Here is a 17,767-nt window from a genome sequence, read left to right as displayed (position 1 = left end):
ACCTGGAGCCGTCAACTTGGAGGTCTGGGGGTCCCGGACATCTCTAGATATCGGCGCGCAGCTCAACTCGCGCATGCCTTCGCATAGACTCGCTCAGGGGATCGCCCAGCCTGGTTGCAATTGGAAGAAGCATGGTGTACGTCCCCCTTGTCAGACCTGCCTCACATCCAGTCCCAGAAAGCCCCACCTGCAATGTCTCCGCTCCCAGCAACTTGCAATACCGTGGACAGCTGGAAAGCCGCAAATAGAAAGTGGGGTATCAAAAGCTTGCTGTGCCCGCTGACCCCAATCTGGGGCAACCCGGCTTCTCCCCCGGCCTTTGTATCCGAAGCTTTGCCAACTGGTCAGAGGGCGGCCTCCATAAAGTCTCAGACTTTTTAAATGAAGGCCGGCCGCTCTCCTTTGAGGATTGTAAGGCGAAGTTCAATATCACCGAGGAGGAACGATTCCGGTATACTCAGATCCGGCACTGAATCTCACAACGCTCTGTCAGAGAGCGAGGCTCCAGGGACTTAACACCCCTCGAACAATCACTAACGACATCCCCCCCAAGAGGTAAGCTCTCCACCCTCTACAAACTCTTAGAAAAAGCCAACCCCGAATTGAAGGAAAGGTATATGCTGAACTGGGAGTGGGACCTGGGGCGCCCCTTGGACCCTGAGGCCTGGGACAAAATTTGGTCAAGACTCCACAGAAGCTCCCAGTGTGTTACTAATAGGGAAGGGGGATATAAAGTATGTTTTAGGTACTATATTACACCGCCCCAACTGCTGGAGGGGGTGTGAACAGGAGGGGTCGCCTTTCCATCTCCTATGGGACTGCCCTAAAGCGGCACACTACTGGAAGGGGGTTCTAACGCATATCCGAGCAATAACAGGTCTCAATATCCCATGGGACCCTGGAATAATCTTACTGGGAGACTCGGGGGAGGGGGACCTGCCACTGTCAGGCAATGCGGCCCGTCTATGCTCTCATCTACTACTGGCGGCTAAGATCGCCCTCGCCTGCCTTTGGAAGCACCACGAGGGCCCCTCCATCCCGCTATGGTGGGCTAATTGTTGGGACATTGGTATTGCGGAAAGAATCACGGCAATTTGCCTAGGCAACCTCGATCCCTTCCGGAACACCTGGGCCCCATTTATAGACTATGCGGACCGTTATCCAGCCCTCACACTAAAACCGCCTAGTGTCCGCTGGTTGAACTGAACTCTGCGCGGCCATAACCGGCCCATTATAGAAATATCCCCCTCCATCACTGCTTTCTTACCGGACTATTGCTATGAATGAGCTGCATACTAAACTTCATCTCCTAATTTCTTCCTTTTATTGTAATGAACTGTGTCATCACAATCTTGTGCTAATTCCGTTGTCTAATGTTTAATTGGTTTCCTCCTGTTATTGGTTAATACTTGAATAAAATATGCATTTTGAAAAAAATAAAAAGATATCTGCCAGTTGGTAGGAGTGTGCTTTAGCCTCCCCACTTATGTTATCAAGTCGTACTATAGATTATAGGACCACATTTAGGACCGACATTGAAGTGGCTCTGTGAACTGTCGAAAATTTGGAAAATCTGAATTGTCAAAATTATGGGGCGTCATCACAGAATTACTTTTAGCAGCATCCTTAACACCACCCCGCCACCCCCAACTTTCCAATTGATTACATGATAGGTTATTGAAGGAATTAATAGCAAGGCAAAGCACTTAAATTGGAAGCTAGTATTGCCTGTATTGAGATTTCAACTTCCAATCTGGCATGCTTCCAAAAATGAGGTGTTGTGCAAGGATAGATGAGGTACCTCCCGTTGAGGTGCCATTGTGCTGCTGAAAATTCTACTTATGTTTCCCCCCAAAACAACACCTAGCAATTTGCTGTTCCCCTCACCACTTGGCTATAAATCATTATCTCTTTTTACAGGAAAAATTAGGCTATTTTAGCTTGAGGCACTTCTGCTGGAGTCTGTTGTTAATGGTTCCTACAATTGGGTTTCTGTCATTTTATCAGTAGTCTTTCTCTCTTTGCTGCTTAAATCATAGCGTCTTTTATCTCCTTTCATTATTTCTTACAAGGAGAAATAACCGTGTCCTAAGAAATGGATTTACACTGCTGCAAACCAGAAGTAGAAGAGCAGGCCCTCTCAAGCCCAGCGGGCGACATGGAAATGGAAGAGGGGCTCCGTTTGGAGCCTCGCTTCAATTTCCATGCAGGCCATGTTAGATTAGTATTTCTTTGAAAGAAAAGGTCGCACGCTTGTCCTTACATGTTTCTTTCAAATAAATAAATGCTTAATAGCACCCCAGGATGTAAAGTTGGGTTGCTAATAGCCATAATGACAAGTTACCTAGGCCATAATGGTTTGTAACTCGTCATTATGAGCATAGTACGGATTACCATTCTCGGGTATTCCATGTGATCGTTGGGTGACGGGGCCTGGCTAGGGTGGAGGGAGCCCATGTGAGGCTGAGGGACTAGTAAAAAGAACCCTGTAGTTCGCCTCAATCACAATCCCAATACCCAAAGCATGAAGCTTTAAGACTGTTAATACAAGTAATTGAACCACCTATTGATCTTGGAGAGCTGGTTTAGGGCATCTGTGACACCCTGCAAACCGATTCTATGCTTTTTACTAAATTTGATTTAAACAAAAGATTTTGGGGGAGAGCCCTCTTAATGAGTTAGAGCTTCCTTACAATGCGTGGTCACTTCTACACATTTATATGTAATATTTACAACAGCCACCAATGTGCTGCCTTAGTCGTTATCATTCTCTCTGAAGTACGAGGTCCAGAACTGCTCACTCTCAACACTCTTACCTACGCACAGGATTACGCAGCGGCTTGACAGCAGAGGAGACGCATCTCCTTCCTTTCCCAAAAGGAGTTTGCTGCTGGCCAAAATGTAAAAAGCACAGATTGTGTGGGGCGCTCCAGTTTGTGCATCACCATTATAGGGGGGCTTCAAAATTCCCCATATTTAATAAAGAGGTAGGAGAAAGTAGCAGCAGACGCTGTAATCTCTACAAAAGTATAAATCTCACAGAGAGACGGGTAGCCAAATACTGATTGCTTGAGATGAGAGTAATGAACGACAGAGATGAACAGTATGGAACGGGTGCTGGTGCGGTTCCTATTACAACCACAAATATCCCGTCCATGGTTGGGTCTTGCAAATACGCATACAAGCACTTTCAGGTCAGTATATATTCATTGTATTTCATGAGACCTGGGGACATTTATTTGTTGTATTCCTTTCTTTGACCGTACCGAAGCAAGTAGCCCCTTTGTTCACCTACAAAGTCACCAGAAAAACCTTGTGAGCCCTTTGCTGTCCGACTGATGTGCTCCAGTGTTCGTGTCATCTAAAAGTGGTGCAGACTCTGGGCAGCAGGCTGCACCTAATGTGTATTCCCTTTAATGCACTGCTCAGTGACCGTGCCCACCCTAACTCCCACAGCAGTGATCTTAAGGCAATTTTGGAATGGGAGCAAACGGGCTTGTGCACCCCTATGAGATTTGCACGTGTATAAGATGCAAGGCAGCGCATTGTAATGTGTACCAGTGCACATACATTGCTTATTCAATGCTCTCTCCTTCCATCATCTCGCGTTGTTGGTCATCCTTTTGCTGGTGAGCAGGCCCTTTGAGTACACCGGACCAGATCAAAGTGCTGAGGCAATCTTGCTTAGCCACCTATGCTGAATGTTGATTAGATATCCAGGCACAAGTATATTTGGTATCCCTACAAAACATCCCATCCCTGCCCCAGCCTACAGGCACACACCAGATGGGGAAGTAGGATGCAGAAGCCAGGCATGGAAAAGCACAGGAATATGAGAAGATGTGGTAAAATTCGATTAATAATCCCAAAACAAAATTGACAGACATGCCGGAATGCATGCCTATAGAGCGAAACATAGTTGTAGACAGGGTGGAAAACAAAATCACTTCCACCATGTATAATGCCATTTCCGCTTTTGCCACGACAGAACTATCGAACCTAAAGCTGAAATGGGAGGGAGATGTCGGCCCGATACTTCCTGAGGATTGGATTTCGGCCCTGATGCACCCCAGGGATATAGCAATCTCGGCCAGAATCAGACTTATCCAACTAAAGATCCTCCACAGAATATACTACCCGCGACCTAACATTGTATAACTGGGGGAAAGCAACCGATCCCAAATGTCTGCGCTGTAAACAGGAAGAGGGCACCTTTTACCACATCCTATGGCAGTGCACGCACATACAATACTTTTGGAGGAAATGTACCGAAAGACTATTGAGGGTCATAGGACGCCCGATACCTAATGACCCCAAACTATTCCTCTTGGGTATTGAAGAGGAAGGAGAACTATCCCATTTCGAAAGACTACTGCTGTCAACATCCGCAGGGATTGCCAAACGTAACATTGCACAATTGTAGGGGTCTGAAATCTGCCCAAGATATGACCCATGGTCCACGGACGTGGATGCGGTCAGTCTGATGGAAAGTCGAATATACCAAGTGAGGGGCTGCCCTGACAAGGCGGATAAAATATGGGGAAAATGGGAACAAATACAATGAGCAAGCGATGCTTGGGCGAATGAACAGCATTACGTAGCCTTGCTATCAAGCCAAGACTTTAATACAAAGAACTGCCTCGCCATCAACCGGTTGTGAAGCCGAACGATAATACAACTGGTTTTGTATATATGTGTCTATCCGCAATAGATGTGCGTGTGCTCCCGGACGAATCTCAATTTTCATGCGCATTGCCCCCCCTTTTCATATGTATGCAATTTATGTTTTAGTGTTGTGTTCAATTTTGTTCTTTATTTTCTTTGTCTTGATTGGATATTGGTTGTTTTGTATACATGTACAAAAACCCAATAAAACTTGTTATTAACAAAAAAAATAATCACTGGCCACCAGGGGGCGCAGAGATGAACAGACTCTCTGTGTGAGCTCCGTCAGCATCACCCCGGAAGATGAGATGAGCCTCCTCTTCCTGGTACCCCCCCGCAAAAATTCGACGAGATAGTGTTGGCGGAACACCCCCCCCTCGGCCTGGGAAAAATCCCGAGGAGAAACGGACCTCCGCACCCCCTGAAACAGCTGGAGGAAGAAGAGCCCCCGAGACGACGCCACCACATGCGCAGGCAGCGTGTCAACGAGACCCGAGGCCCCGCGTGTAGGCCCCGCTTTGATGCTCACCTGACTCCCACGGAGACGCTGGCCTGGTTCGCGCTGCTGTGACCTCTTCTAAGGTGATGCGCAGGGTTCGGAAGACGGACTGGACCGGGCCCCCAAATCTGGCTTGTCTGGCTCGCAGAAGTATCCTTCTGTAGGCGAAAATAGGGGATTAACTGTCTGAGGGGTAATGCAATCGGCCTCCCACTTTCCCCTCTCACCCTCCTCGAAACCCTTCTGTGATTCCTCGTAGCGTCTCACCTTAGGGTCTGGAAGGACGAGCTCTCCATCCTGCTTCTGATGCAGGGGCGCGTTGGTATCCAGTTACTTCACTGGATTTTCGGATTGGTGAGAACCAAACTTGCTTGGCTTCCAGGTAAGTTTTTTGATAAGAGGTTCCCCTTGTGTCCATGCATTAATGTACTAATGCTAGTGTCTTTTTCCCCATAGGGGCCGGGGTACGGAATGCCGGGGAACAGGCACCGACCCGAGATGAGAGGTGAAATCCTTGTAGAAATCAGGTAAGTCTTTAATGAGCGTTTTTTGGTAATGTCTTTTCATTCGCTCATTAACGCTGATGTCTCTTTTTCCCCTTAGGGGCCGGGGTCCGGAAATGCCAGGATGCGGCGCGGACCCGAAATGGAGAGGGAATGAATCAACAGGTAAGTCTTAACATGGAGATTTAGCTTTCCTTATTCCCTTCTCTCTCTCACCTTTTGTTCTGGTCTTTTTCTCCCTAGGTGCTGGGGCGTGACTGCGAATCCGGATGATCGCTGCTGAACATAGAGGTGCCCTGTAAAGGTGAGTGGAATGCGGCGCTGCAGCGATCGACGCAATGAGCTTTTAAATAAAAGTCTTCCTTTTCAGGATTGTCGGCGAGATGTCTCCGGGATGCGGTTTTTGCAGGTAAGGACTTTTCCCTCTTCTGTTCTCTTCTTCTCTTCCTTTGCAGGTGATCCAGGATGCTGGCAGGCGTGGCAGAAGTCAGGATGCAGGAGCAGACACGGTGAGCGTCCAGCTGCTAGATGCAGAACAACGTGAAGCACGTGTGGCTGTTCGGGTGGGGTTTAAATAGTTTTGGAAGAAGTTCCAGGTATGTATCCTTCCTCCAATCAGGTATGTATCCTTCCCCGACCACGCCCGGGTGGTAAATTAGTCCCACAGGTAAAGTAGTTCCTTTCAGGCCTCAAGGAGGCCGGGATCCTGCAGCATGGTCTGCATCAGGTAAGTGCACCCAAGCACTCCCATAATGAGCCTGGCGCCTATGGCGCCAGGACTGATGTCTTTTGTGAGCCTGGCGCCATAGGCGCCAGGACACTGTCCAAAGGGCCCCTATATGGGGTTGCTGGGTCCTTCCTTGGGGACTGGATGTCCGCTTTCGGGGACGCAGGGCTTGAACCGGCTCCCCGGGAGCGGGCATCATGACACCTGCAGAGTCGCACTACGCCGACAGGGACCAGCTTCTGGCCCATACGAAGAGAAGGGGAGGGCCAACACCCTCGGTGCCCGGAGACAGCATCCCCGAACGTTGCCGCGCAGAAGATCTACCGGCCTCTGTAGCACCATCCCCCCCAACACGACTCCCCGGAGGGAAGCCGCCGCGGAGCCACATTACGCGGCGCGGAGATCGCCTCCCTCTGAACTCCAAGACACACAGGTACCGTCGCCAACCGCCACGGACCCCACTCCTCAATGACGAATGGGCTGAACCCGAGACTAATCGAGGCCTAGACACCTGCGTGTTGTGAAGTGTGTAGAGGTCCGGGTGGACGCTTTCTGCCGGCCTCCACTATTGGACTCCCTCGCCCTCACAGGGACTGTCAACAGGGACCTGCGTTGTCCCCTGCCCTATCCCGGCACCTTAAGTGGAGCTGCGTGCACTTGCGCCCGGACCCTCGGGCCCGCATCCAGACACGAACAGGGGAGTAGGCCACAGTGTGGACCTTGGACGGTGCGGCAGACGCCCACACCCAGGCCGGCCCACAACGTAACACCGACGAGGGAGCAGACCACGGTGGGAACCCACGACGACACGTGTAATCCAGCAACAGCGGTCTCCGACCTTCCTGCGACCTCTTAAGGGGACGCATCACTTCATTATGCCCTCACCATCGTACCTCCACTGGAAGAAGGTAGCCTTGGACACCGTTCTGCGAAAGAATCATACGACGCTGGGGCTCGCTACGACGTACCAGTAGCAGAAGCCATTACCATCCTGTTCACCCCACGCACTGCCCGTTCCACCCAGCCATTGGAAATGCCTATGACCGCTAAACACAGACTGTCGCACTTCGCCTACACCCCTGCTTCACCTGCACCTTCCGAGCCCCCAATGGCGAACAACATCACCACGGCGAATGACCTAGCGGCTGCGACAAAAGGAGACATCGCTGCCCTTCTGGGTGAAATAAAGAACTTGGGCACTAACATAGGAGGCAAAATAGACAGGATTACGCAGCAGCTTGACAGCATGGAGGATAGACTCGAAGGAGTGGAGAAAAATCAAGCCTCCATTGACACTCTCGAAACACAGCTCGATCATAGGATGACGGAGTTAGAACTCCGAGAAGGGGACTTTAAGCTTAAGCTTGATGATCTAGAAAACAGAGAGAGACGTAACAATATCCGCATTTATGGTATTCCGGAAAGAGAAGGCGAAACAGAGGCGGACCTCAAGGAAACTCTACACAATATTATTAAGCTTCTCACAGCCGATGATGAGGTGGACGAACCAATCATGGAACGAATTCACAGAGCGGGAGCCCCTTCGGGCGGACCACGATCAGTCCTGGCACGATTCCATCGCTTTCGGGACAAGGCCCGAATCCTCGAAAAAGCCAGGAAAAGTGACATGATCACACTACGAGGATCCCAGATTGCGATCTATCAGGACTTATCTTCGCTGACGCGGCCTCTCAGAAGGATGTGTGGCCCCCTCACTAAGAAACTTAAGGAGAAAAATGTCAGATACAGGTGGGGCTACCCTTTCTCGCTCACGTTTGAATACGAAGGAACCAGACATAGACTAAGATCCGAAAAGGAAATAAAAGCATGCATCTGCGACCGTCTTGGCCCCCCTGACGGCGATCCTAATCGAGACGAGAAACAAAGAGAAGATCGAGAATGGCATACTCAGGACACTCGGAGGAAGAGGGCGAAGGGATCGCGGAAATTCCGAAGAGGCAACTTTTCCCCAGAGGGGGAAAAACTGAAGATTTCACAATATCGGTAAGATCAAACCAATGCAGTGAACTATATTGCACATGTAATAAGTGTTGACATTGATACAACCCCGCGACCCTAATGACTACAATTAGGGGGGACCATGAAAGGGCTCAACTCAAAAAATGATGTCATATTTGGACAAGGGGCGTGATGTAACGGCCCCTATTGGTGGTTCGATACCGACTCGGTGTCTTTACCTGGGTACGATCGAACGCCATCAACCGGAAATGGGTAAAGAAAAGGGGAAATACAAGGAATGGTTAAAGAACTTTATAATGGTCAATGCAGTACTTACCATCTCGTATACCTACCAATGCAGCGTGGGATCTAGAACAGACATGCAACAACGAGCAGTCAATAGCAGTCATCTTCCTTTGAACGCAATCAATGGCAGAAAACATTGATGCGGGGCATGCCACCCCCCTGAGAGTAGGGACACTCAATGTTAAAGGCCTTAATTCTCCGACGAAAAGATCACTAGTGGCCAGAGAATTCCACAGGGCCCAGCTTGATATTCTTCTCCTGCAAGAAACCAAGTACATGAAAGGCGAGGAACGACAAATCTTACCAAAACAGGTCGGAACAGAATTTTGGGGCTCCGGTCCATTACGAAAGGGGGGAGTCGGAATTCTCATCAGAAAGGGCACCGAATTTGAACTCGCCAAGCCATGGTCCGTTGTAGAGGGCAGAGCACTTCTAGTGAGTGGCCACATTGGGAAAATAGATGTAACCATTGCGACCCTCTACTCCCCAAATACAGGTCAATCCAGATTCCTCACTAGGACTGTCCCGAAGATTCTACTCGAGGCGCCCGGCCATGTCATTCTAGGTGGCGATTTCAATCAATGGGCCGATCCTGTCAGAGACCGTAAGCCCGGCAACCCCAATGTGAAACTCAACGACAGAACCGACCAAACCCGGCTTGCTGCCATGATGGAAACGTACAACATGAGGGCTATGTGGAGAGACCATCACCCAGACGAACAAGGCTTCACTTTCTACTCTGCCCCCCATAATACATACACCAGAATAGACTACCTATACGTAACTAACGAGCTTGCAGAGATGGTGTCACATTCAGAGATTACCCCGATCTCTTGGTCTGACCACGACATGGTCCGCACAGACATCCAATAGTCAAACTTACCTGTCAAGAGTGGAAAATGGCGATGCAATGAGACCCTCTGGAAAGACGTGGCCTTTAAGGCTGAGATGGAGTCTGAAATCATGCAATTTTTCGACACTAACGACAATGGCGAAGTATCCAAGCAAACTGTATGGGAAGCCGCCAAAGCCACCTGGAGAGGGATCTTGATAAGAGAAGGTGCATCGAAAAAAAGAGAGAGAAACATTATTGAACACAGGTTACGAACCGAAATCACTCAGCTGGAGTGTAACAACAGGAGAGAATCAGAATCTGACCAAGCAAAACTGAACGAAGCAAGGGGAAAAAGAAACAAACTGAAACTCTTAGAACAGAAACAGATTGCACGCAAGCTGAGATTTTTGAAGCAAAAATTCTATGAGAAGGGAGACAAGGCAGATGCGCTTCTTGCCGCCAGGCTCCGAGAACAAAGAGCCGAACGAAGGGTACTACATATATCCGACAACGCTTCCTCTGATTCATGCCCTTGCCCCACTATCCCAGAAAGCTTTGCCAACTTTTATGAAGCTTTATATTCCTCCGAGTCAGACCCCGACCAGCCAGAAATAGAATCTTACCTGTCTTCAATACACATGCCCCTCATCCCCTCTCTAGATGCCGAACTGCTGGAATCCCCCATAACTGATCTGGAAGTTCAGGCTGCTAGAAAGAGGCTCACTTTAGGCAAGTCACCGGGAGAAGACGGCTACACAGCCGGATTCTACAAAACCTTTAGTTCTCTCCTCACCCCCTTCTTAACAGAACTTTTCAACGAAATCATTGAAACTGGTAACCACCCCCCCCTCCTTTGTCAGGGCTCTCATTACAGTAATCCCCAAAGATGGGAGGGACCCGACGAAATGCAGCTCTTACCGACCCATTTCACTTCTCAATTTAGATGCAAAGATTTACGAAGGGTACTGGCTCCAAGGCTCGAAACACTAATGCCCTAACTTATACACTCTGACCAGGTGGGGTTCATACTGGGGAGACAGGGGGCTGACACATCACGCAAGACCCTACATTTGATTTATGCATCCCAAACCACGGGCAACGACCCTACTCTCCTATCCATAGATGCAGAGAAAGCTTTCGATAGGGTCGAATGGGGATTCCTAAAAGCGGTGCTGCGTAAGGTTGGAATGGGCCTGAGGTTCAGAAGGGCAATACAAGCAGTATACACAGACCCTAGGGCGGCAATATTTGTGAATGGCGAGTACTCTAGATGGTTCAACCTGGAAAGAGGGACTCGTCAGGGGTGCCCCCTCTCCGCGATCCTCTTCTCCCTCTCCCTAGAGCCCCTAGCGACGATAATAAGGACTGACCCAACTGCGGAGGGTATTCACCTGGGGACGACAGAATATAAAGTGGCACTTTATGCGGATGGTATCCTCCTCCACGTCACCAACCCTATGACCTTGGTCCCCCGGGCTCTCTTCCTATTGGATGAATATGGCAAGCTCTCGGGGTTCAAGGTGAATAAACAGAAATCTACCCTCTTCCCACTCCAAGGCCAAGAAGAGGCTGGGCCTCAATATTGAACACGCAAAACTGTGATACCTAGGGATATTGATCACTAAACATCTTGACGATCTTTATGAGGCGAACTTCCCTCCCTTATTACAGCAGCTCTGGGCCGACCTGGTGAGATGGGAGAAGCTCACAATATCATGGCTGGGTCGACTCAATGCGATCAAAATGGTGTCCCTTCCCCGATTCCTGTACCCTTTCAAATGCTACCGATCAGAATCCCAGCCAGCTTCTTCGTTGACATTAAAAGGGCCATCCTTAAATTTTTCTGGCAAGGAAAGAAAGCAAGGGTCTCGTATAAGACTCTAACACTCCCAAAAGAAAAAGGAGGTGTTGGCTTCCCCAACCTGCAAAAATACTACGAAGCTTCCCAACTTAGTCCTGATCCCCCACTTACGCAACCTTAAGAGCCTACAATGGGTCACCATGGATAATCATTACTTCGCACCAGCCACGGTGTCAGAATGACTCTGGTCCCCCATACAGAGGATCTCCAGGAAGATCAAAAATCACCCAATACTCAGTACCATATGGAACATTTGGACTCTGGGCAAGAATATGCTCAACATCACCACATGGCCCTCCCCTCTGAGCCACCTATGGTCACCCGGAATCAACGACCACATCCCGAATCTTGAAAGGTTCCAAACATGGTACGAAGCTGGGCTAGAGAGAGTTGGACAACTACTGAGAAAGAACTCTTTCGTATCCCTTCCAGAACTAACTGAAGCCCTCGGGATTGGCCCCCTGCCCACATTCCACTACATCCAAATAAAAGGCATCTTGACGAGACCGGGGTGGAAACAGTACCTGATGAGGGACCTCACACCCTTCGAGAAGATATTGGACTCGAGAACAGGGCTAAAAGGCCTAATATCAGCGATGTATAAAGAATTGATAGTAAGTGAGGGGGGAACACTGACCTATTGAGAAACAAATGGGGAAGAGACTTTGGTGAACAGTTCACCCCAGAGTTATGGGGAACCATATGCAAAGCAGCCATGCAAACTTCCATTGCGAACCAATACAGACTTCACGCCGTCAAATTACTCCATAGGTGGCAATATGACCCCATCAAACTATCTAAGATGTTTCAAACTACCAGCCCCGAATGCTGGAGAGGATGTGGAGAAAACGCAGATTACTGGCACATGTGGTGGAGCTGCACATATGTAACAGTCTTCTGGAACGAGGTCCTGGGCTGGATAAAAGAAATCGATGGCATCTCCAGAACGTTAGACCCCTACTTTATTCTATTTGGCCTTAAAAAAAATGATGACGACTGGACTAGAGTGAGAGACCTGTCCCCACAGTTACTGCTAGCAGCTCGAGCCGTACTTGTTACAAAATGGAAATCAACTTCATTCCCCACCAAAAACGAACGGCTAACGTCGCCACCAATATATGCATAATGGAGCATATCACAGCATCGCTCCATGGAATTTCAGCGCAGGTAGAGGGCCTATGGATGGACTACAAAACCAAATATCTCCCCAACGGACTCTATCGAGGTCCACCATCGACCCCTCCCGTGTAAACCTGAAAATAGAAATAGGAAGCGACCCGCCATGATGCATCACCCTACTCTCACCGATGAAGCTGCTACTTTGACAAATGATAGACCATGACTGCCATTTGTAAAATGCTGCAATGATCGAACTGAATGCTGCATGACCAACTGGGGGGTGGGGGGTGGGACGGGGGAATGGTAAAGTCGGGTACTCATACAGAACTTAATCAGAGACAATGGGCTTGTCAAGATGAACATTTGCTGTTATTGAGCTTCACTGATTTGTCTTGTATATCAAAGCCTTAAGGTTTTCTTTTTTTCTGTTTTTGTACCATGACTTCTGTTTGTAAACTGAATAAAGACAAATTAAAAAAAATAAATAAAAAAATAATCACAAAACAAGGAAAAGGGTACAGGGTTTGGTGTTGGCATTGCCCTTATTAAAAAAGAAAGTTAATAAAAAAATAAATCCCCAAAGTTCTTCTCATGTAGCTACTTCCTATGCTTCAAACATTGTCACGTTCCTTCAAGGACTTCCTATCGCACAAGGACCGCTTGTCCATAATGGGCGACAGAGTCTCACCCCACCTGTTTTGGCCAAGCAGCCATTCAAGCCCAGTAAGCACACTGAGCGCTCCTTCAGCTGCTTGTTGTAGCTGCACGGAGTGCTCCTGGGCTGGCTTCTTGAACTATCAAAGGGAAACTTAGTTTCCCTTTAACAGTTAATTCCCCTCAGTGCATGTCCAATGAGCCATCAAGGCTGGGACGTTTTGCTTCCCCATTCTTGCATGGTCTACTGGGGATGCAGGCTGGGGTGCTGCAGCTATGAATGTGCAGAGGTCTGCTCCTGCACCTCCCTGAACATTCAGAGCTCGCGGGACGTACTTCACGGGGTGCCCTTGCATGCACATGCAGGATCAAGGAGGTGCTCCCTGCTTCCCAGTTGCCGTTTATGTTGCACGGAGCCGGCCGTGGGACCTGGAGGAGCAGATTATGGGCTTGATCTGCCTGAATGTAAGAAAAGAAATGTATATGTTGGGGGGGGGTCTGTTTGATGGATGAGTGTCTGTCTGGCTGCGTGAATGAACGTGTATGATTGCATGAAAGAAATGCACCCCCAAACCAGGCATGCTCTGATTTGGGCATGCAGGGGAAAGGGCTGCCACCAAATTGGATTTCCGCTCAACAGTGTAGTGAGTGTTGCAGATTGTACTGGTGAACGGGCCTCTGGTTTGGGGATGAGTCAAAGCAGAGACCTGCTCACCAGCTGGTCTCTGCTTTGATTCACTAAATCCCACTAACCAGCACAATGAAAGTCGCTCGCCGTGTTGGTAAGCCAGCATTTGATTTAATGAATCCGAGCAGAGACCCGCTCACCAGCTCGGTGAGCGACACTCACCTTGCTGGTAAGCAAACCTTTGATTTAATTAAGCAAAGCAGAGACCCTCTCACCATGCTGGTGATTGGGCCATTGCTTTGATTCATTAAATCGGGGACCACCCGCCATGCTGGTGTACCGGCCTTTGATTTGAGAATTAATCAATGCTAAGTGTTATTACGTAGCTAGACTGGCCTTTTTTATGCAGCCAGTCTAGCCATTTCCTACTGTGGGATGACATGTTTTACTGGCCATTCATAATAAAACTAGCATAAGTGTTATTACGTGTGGGACATGTTTTCTTATTGTATCATTATTGGCAAATATGAGTATGTTCTAATATGGAAATACTGTAATGTATAGGTGCACATATGGACAATGTATGGGCACAGCCATCGTGATTATTTATATTATTATACATGTCTATATTGTGGGGAAAGACATCATGAAAATGCATTGGGAAATGCTCATGTGCACTGCTGGTGGCTTGCATCTATTGGATTTTTCCATGCGTTACTCTCCAAAGCCGATAGAAAACTGTCTGGTATTTTACCCAATTTTTCAGTCTGCTGTGTAATGCTCTATTTTAACCCATTATTCAAAAACATTTCTCGGGTTATGTAAGGAAGGCATGGTATTAAACAAAAAGACAGACACAAGTGATCACAGTTCATGGGTGTTTATTGAACTTCAATTGGGTTTGAAAAACACCTATATATTCCTAAATCTAAAGATCGGAGCAAGCTACGAACATCAAATAATAACGCAGTCCTAGTTGAGTCTGTCAAAATAAAAGGGCCTATACTAATAAACCCATTGCCAATCTTTACTTCTATATACAAATAGTGTGGGAAACAATGGCCTGATTACAAGTCCGGCAGTAACTCTGCCGGTGCTACTGGTGGGTTGCCGCTTGACTTGCAATATTTACCGGCGCCTGGCTTGCCAAAATCACTGGGGGATTGCGACACCGCCGATCCGGGAAATCGGGCACTGGTAAATTGTTCATCCCCATTCCCATTTGAGTCCCATAGCACTCAATGAGAATGGGGATGATGGAAGCACCAGCACCGTTAATAACGATGCTGGTGCTTCCGTGAAAGTCTGCGGGCGGGTGCCGTTCCGCCCGCCATGTCTGACCCTCGGCAGCCAGGACGGCACCTGCCCGCAGACTCTGTAGTGTGCCGGTCCGGTAACAACAGTGCCGGTAGTTGTACCGGCACCGCTGTTAGCCGACCGGCACACTTGTAATGAGGCCACATGTTATGCAGTGTTCAAGAAATGAGATGTCAAGATATTCAAGCCGTTGGCTTCCCTTCCCCACGTTATCAGCACGGGACAAGGCGGCACACTCGAACTTAGCACACTATCTGGCTTCTCCAGCACAAGGATGCAGTTCAAAACTTCAACATCAGGGCCTTCTGTGACAAAGTCTCTTTGCCATTCAAAGTCTCTTATTCCAGAAGCCCTGATGCAACACAACAAACATTAATGTTCCTTTCTTCTTAGTATTGCACATATACAACTTCTCAGGTGATTTACTGTTCACCCCGGGTTCCTCTCCACCGGGCTCAGACCCACTTTAAAACAAAACCTTCAATTGGTTTCCCTCTGCCGGGCTCAGACAAAACGTATCTACTTTTCCAAACTTTCTCTACTTCATCAAAATCAAATACTTTCGACTGTGTGAGGTATTTTGCTTGACCCGTCGCAGGACTACTTCGGTTCACAATTACTCGTTCTCTTCTTGATATAACCTTTTCTCACTTTCGCTTTTACCACTTCTCAGCTGGATACCTTACAGAGACCTTCGAATTAGCACCCATGCGGTGCCGGACCACTCTGTCAAAGGTATTGTATCTTGCTTTTAAAGTTCAATCACTCATCAGCAGTTCAACTTTACTTGCGTCTCTTATCACAAGAGTTTTAACAATGTTCATTTCAGCGCTTGCCATGCAGTGTTGCTGCTTGGAACCTTGGCGCCAACACAGACTGGTCTTTGTTAGAAAAGATTTCATAATTGTACATAATTTTCCCTCCTTGTGTCAACTCCCAAACATTTTTCTGCTGTTTTACACCTTGATCTAGACTTTGCCAGAGAAGCGCTGCCTTCCGCTGCACTCCTCTGGGCTTTCGCTCAATTCTTATGGGGAAACTGACATGCCCTTAAGACAGTCAGTACTGGGAGACTTTGTTTCCCTTAGTCCTTTCCTCATGTTGCAGCTTTTGTGCAACATGAAACAAGAGTGCACTGTAACTTAATTTACCGCACTCTTGTGTCTCTGGTCATTCCAAAGGCCCTAGAAACTCTCACTGGACTTATTATGAACTGGCAAGTGTGTCACAGACAGGACTGGTGGCAGCTATCGTTTCTCTTGTGTTTTGAACCCTTTTTTGCCATGTTATCTGTGCTTACTGCGTTTGGCACGGATAGGTGCCCTGGCTCCAAAATGGCCATGCCACGAGGTTCTTTGTCCTGTCCTCTGACCGTCTTGCCCCTTCACCTTCCCCAGGTCGAGCCGACTCAGGTCCGTCCTTATTTGGTCATGCACTTTCCCACGAAACCCAACCCTTTTGCAGGCTTCTGCATGCCTTGTGTGTATGCCTCCAGGATGTGGGCTGGGATGTCTGGTCCCAATACACATCCTGGGTGCCAGAGAGTTTGGAGTGTCCTGAATGCCTGGGACCACTGTGGTCCGTGATAGGTCCACGTATGGTGTGAGTGTATGAGAGCAGATCTCCCATTGGGTCCTCTCCGCTTTGGTGCAAAGCGAACTTTGGATAAGAGGAGGCTGGAAACGCCACTACCATGTCGATCTCCTGAGTTCACACCGAACAAGGGATAAGGAGCAAGTATCCTGCAACAAGAAGCTGAGTCGAGGAACCGCTGGTGACCCACTGAAGGTTTGGCACCCTGATCCGCTGTCGTCCTGCGAGACCCCTCTGCATCTGATCGTCCTAGAAGGTCTGCAAAGGCGCTTCGACCCATTGGAATAGTGGGACCAACTATTCTCAGCACCTTCATTAAACCCTGCAAGTAAGCCTCTTCAGATGTGTCCCTGGGCCAACCAGTGGGCTGACCAGCTTACGCAGGACGTTTTGCTCTATCCCTGCCGCCGTTTCGGGGAAGCCCTCGAAACTTGGTCTACTTATAGCTCTGTGTCCATGCACCCTCACACCGAATTTCGTACACTTGGCATTCCCAGGTCTGAAGTGAGACGAGTGCGCCCGGACCAGAGGAAACGCAGTTGCTGTGTTGCCCTGCTGTGGTAACAACATGTGCACGTTCGCTGCATTGGGGACACCCTCAACCCTGCATCCTGCTACGACAGAATCTATATGGTGTCGAGACGTCCTGTTTATCGCATCAGAACCTGCCAGCAACGTGAACTGAACTGGCGAAGTCTGGGTCTGCCCGCGTCGGGGACCGGTGAGTAGTCCATACCCCAACCAGTGGCCCCTCGCGCAGGAGCCCATTTCTTTTCTACCGCTGTTGCAAAATAGCGACTCTATCCCGCACTCTCACCCTGCCTCGGCCCACAAGTGGAGGCCTTGCTTGAGTAGTGGGGATTTGTTCTTCATAGCTTCATTCACCTTCCTGAACTGCCTGAGACCCTTGAAGAGACCCTATTTTGTCCATTGGTACAAGCGCGTGCAGGTACTTTTGAGCATAAGGCTCCTCTCTCCGTAGGGCTCGGACTTCCTCCTATTTAGGTGCATTTCTGATGTCGAACTGGGTATAATAATTACTTGCACTGCCTGTTTTCCTCCCCATCTAGGTGGTCTACATATTACGTGCTCATAACTCCT

This window comes from Ambystoma mexicanum, chromosome 3q (assembly GCF_040938575.1).
Source record: "Ambystoma mexicanum isolate Mex_15411 chromosome 3q, UKY_AmexF1_1, whole genome shotgun sequence".
In the NCBI taxonomy this organism is placed as follows: domain Eukaryota; kingdom Metazoa; phylum Chordata; class Amphibia; order Caudata; family Ambystomatidae; genus Ambystoma; species Ambystoma mexicanum.
This window is presented reverse-complemented; position numbering follows the sequence as displayed.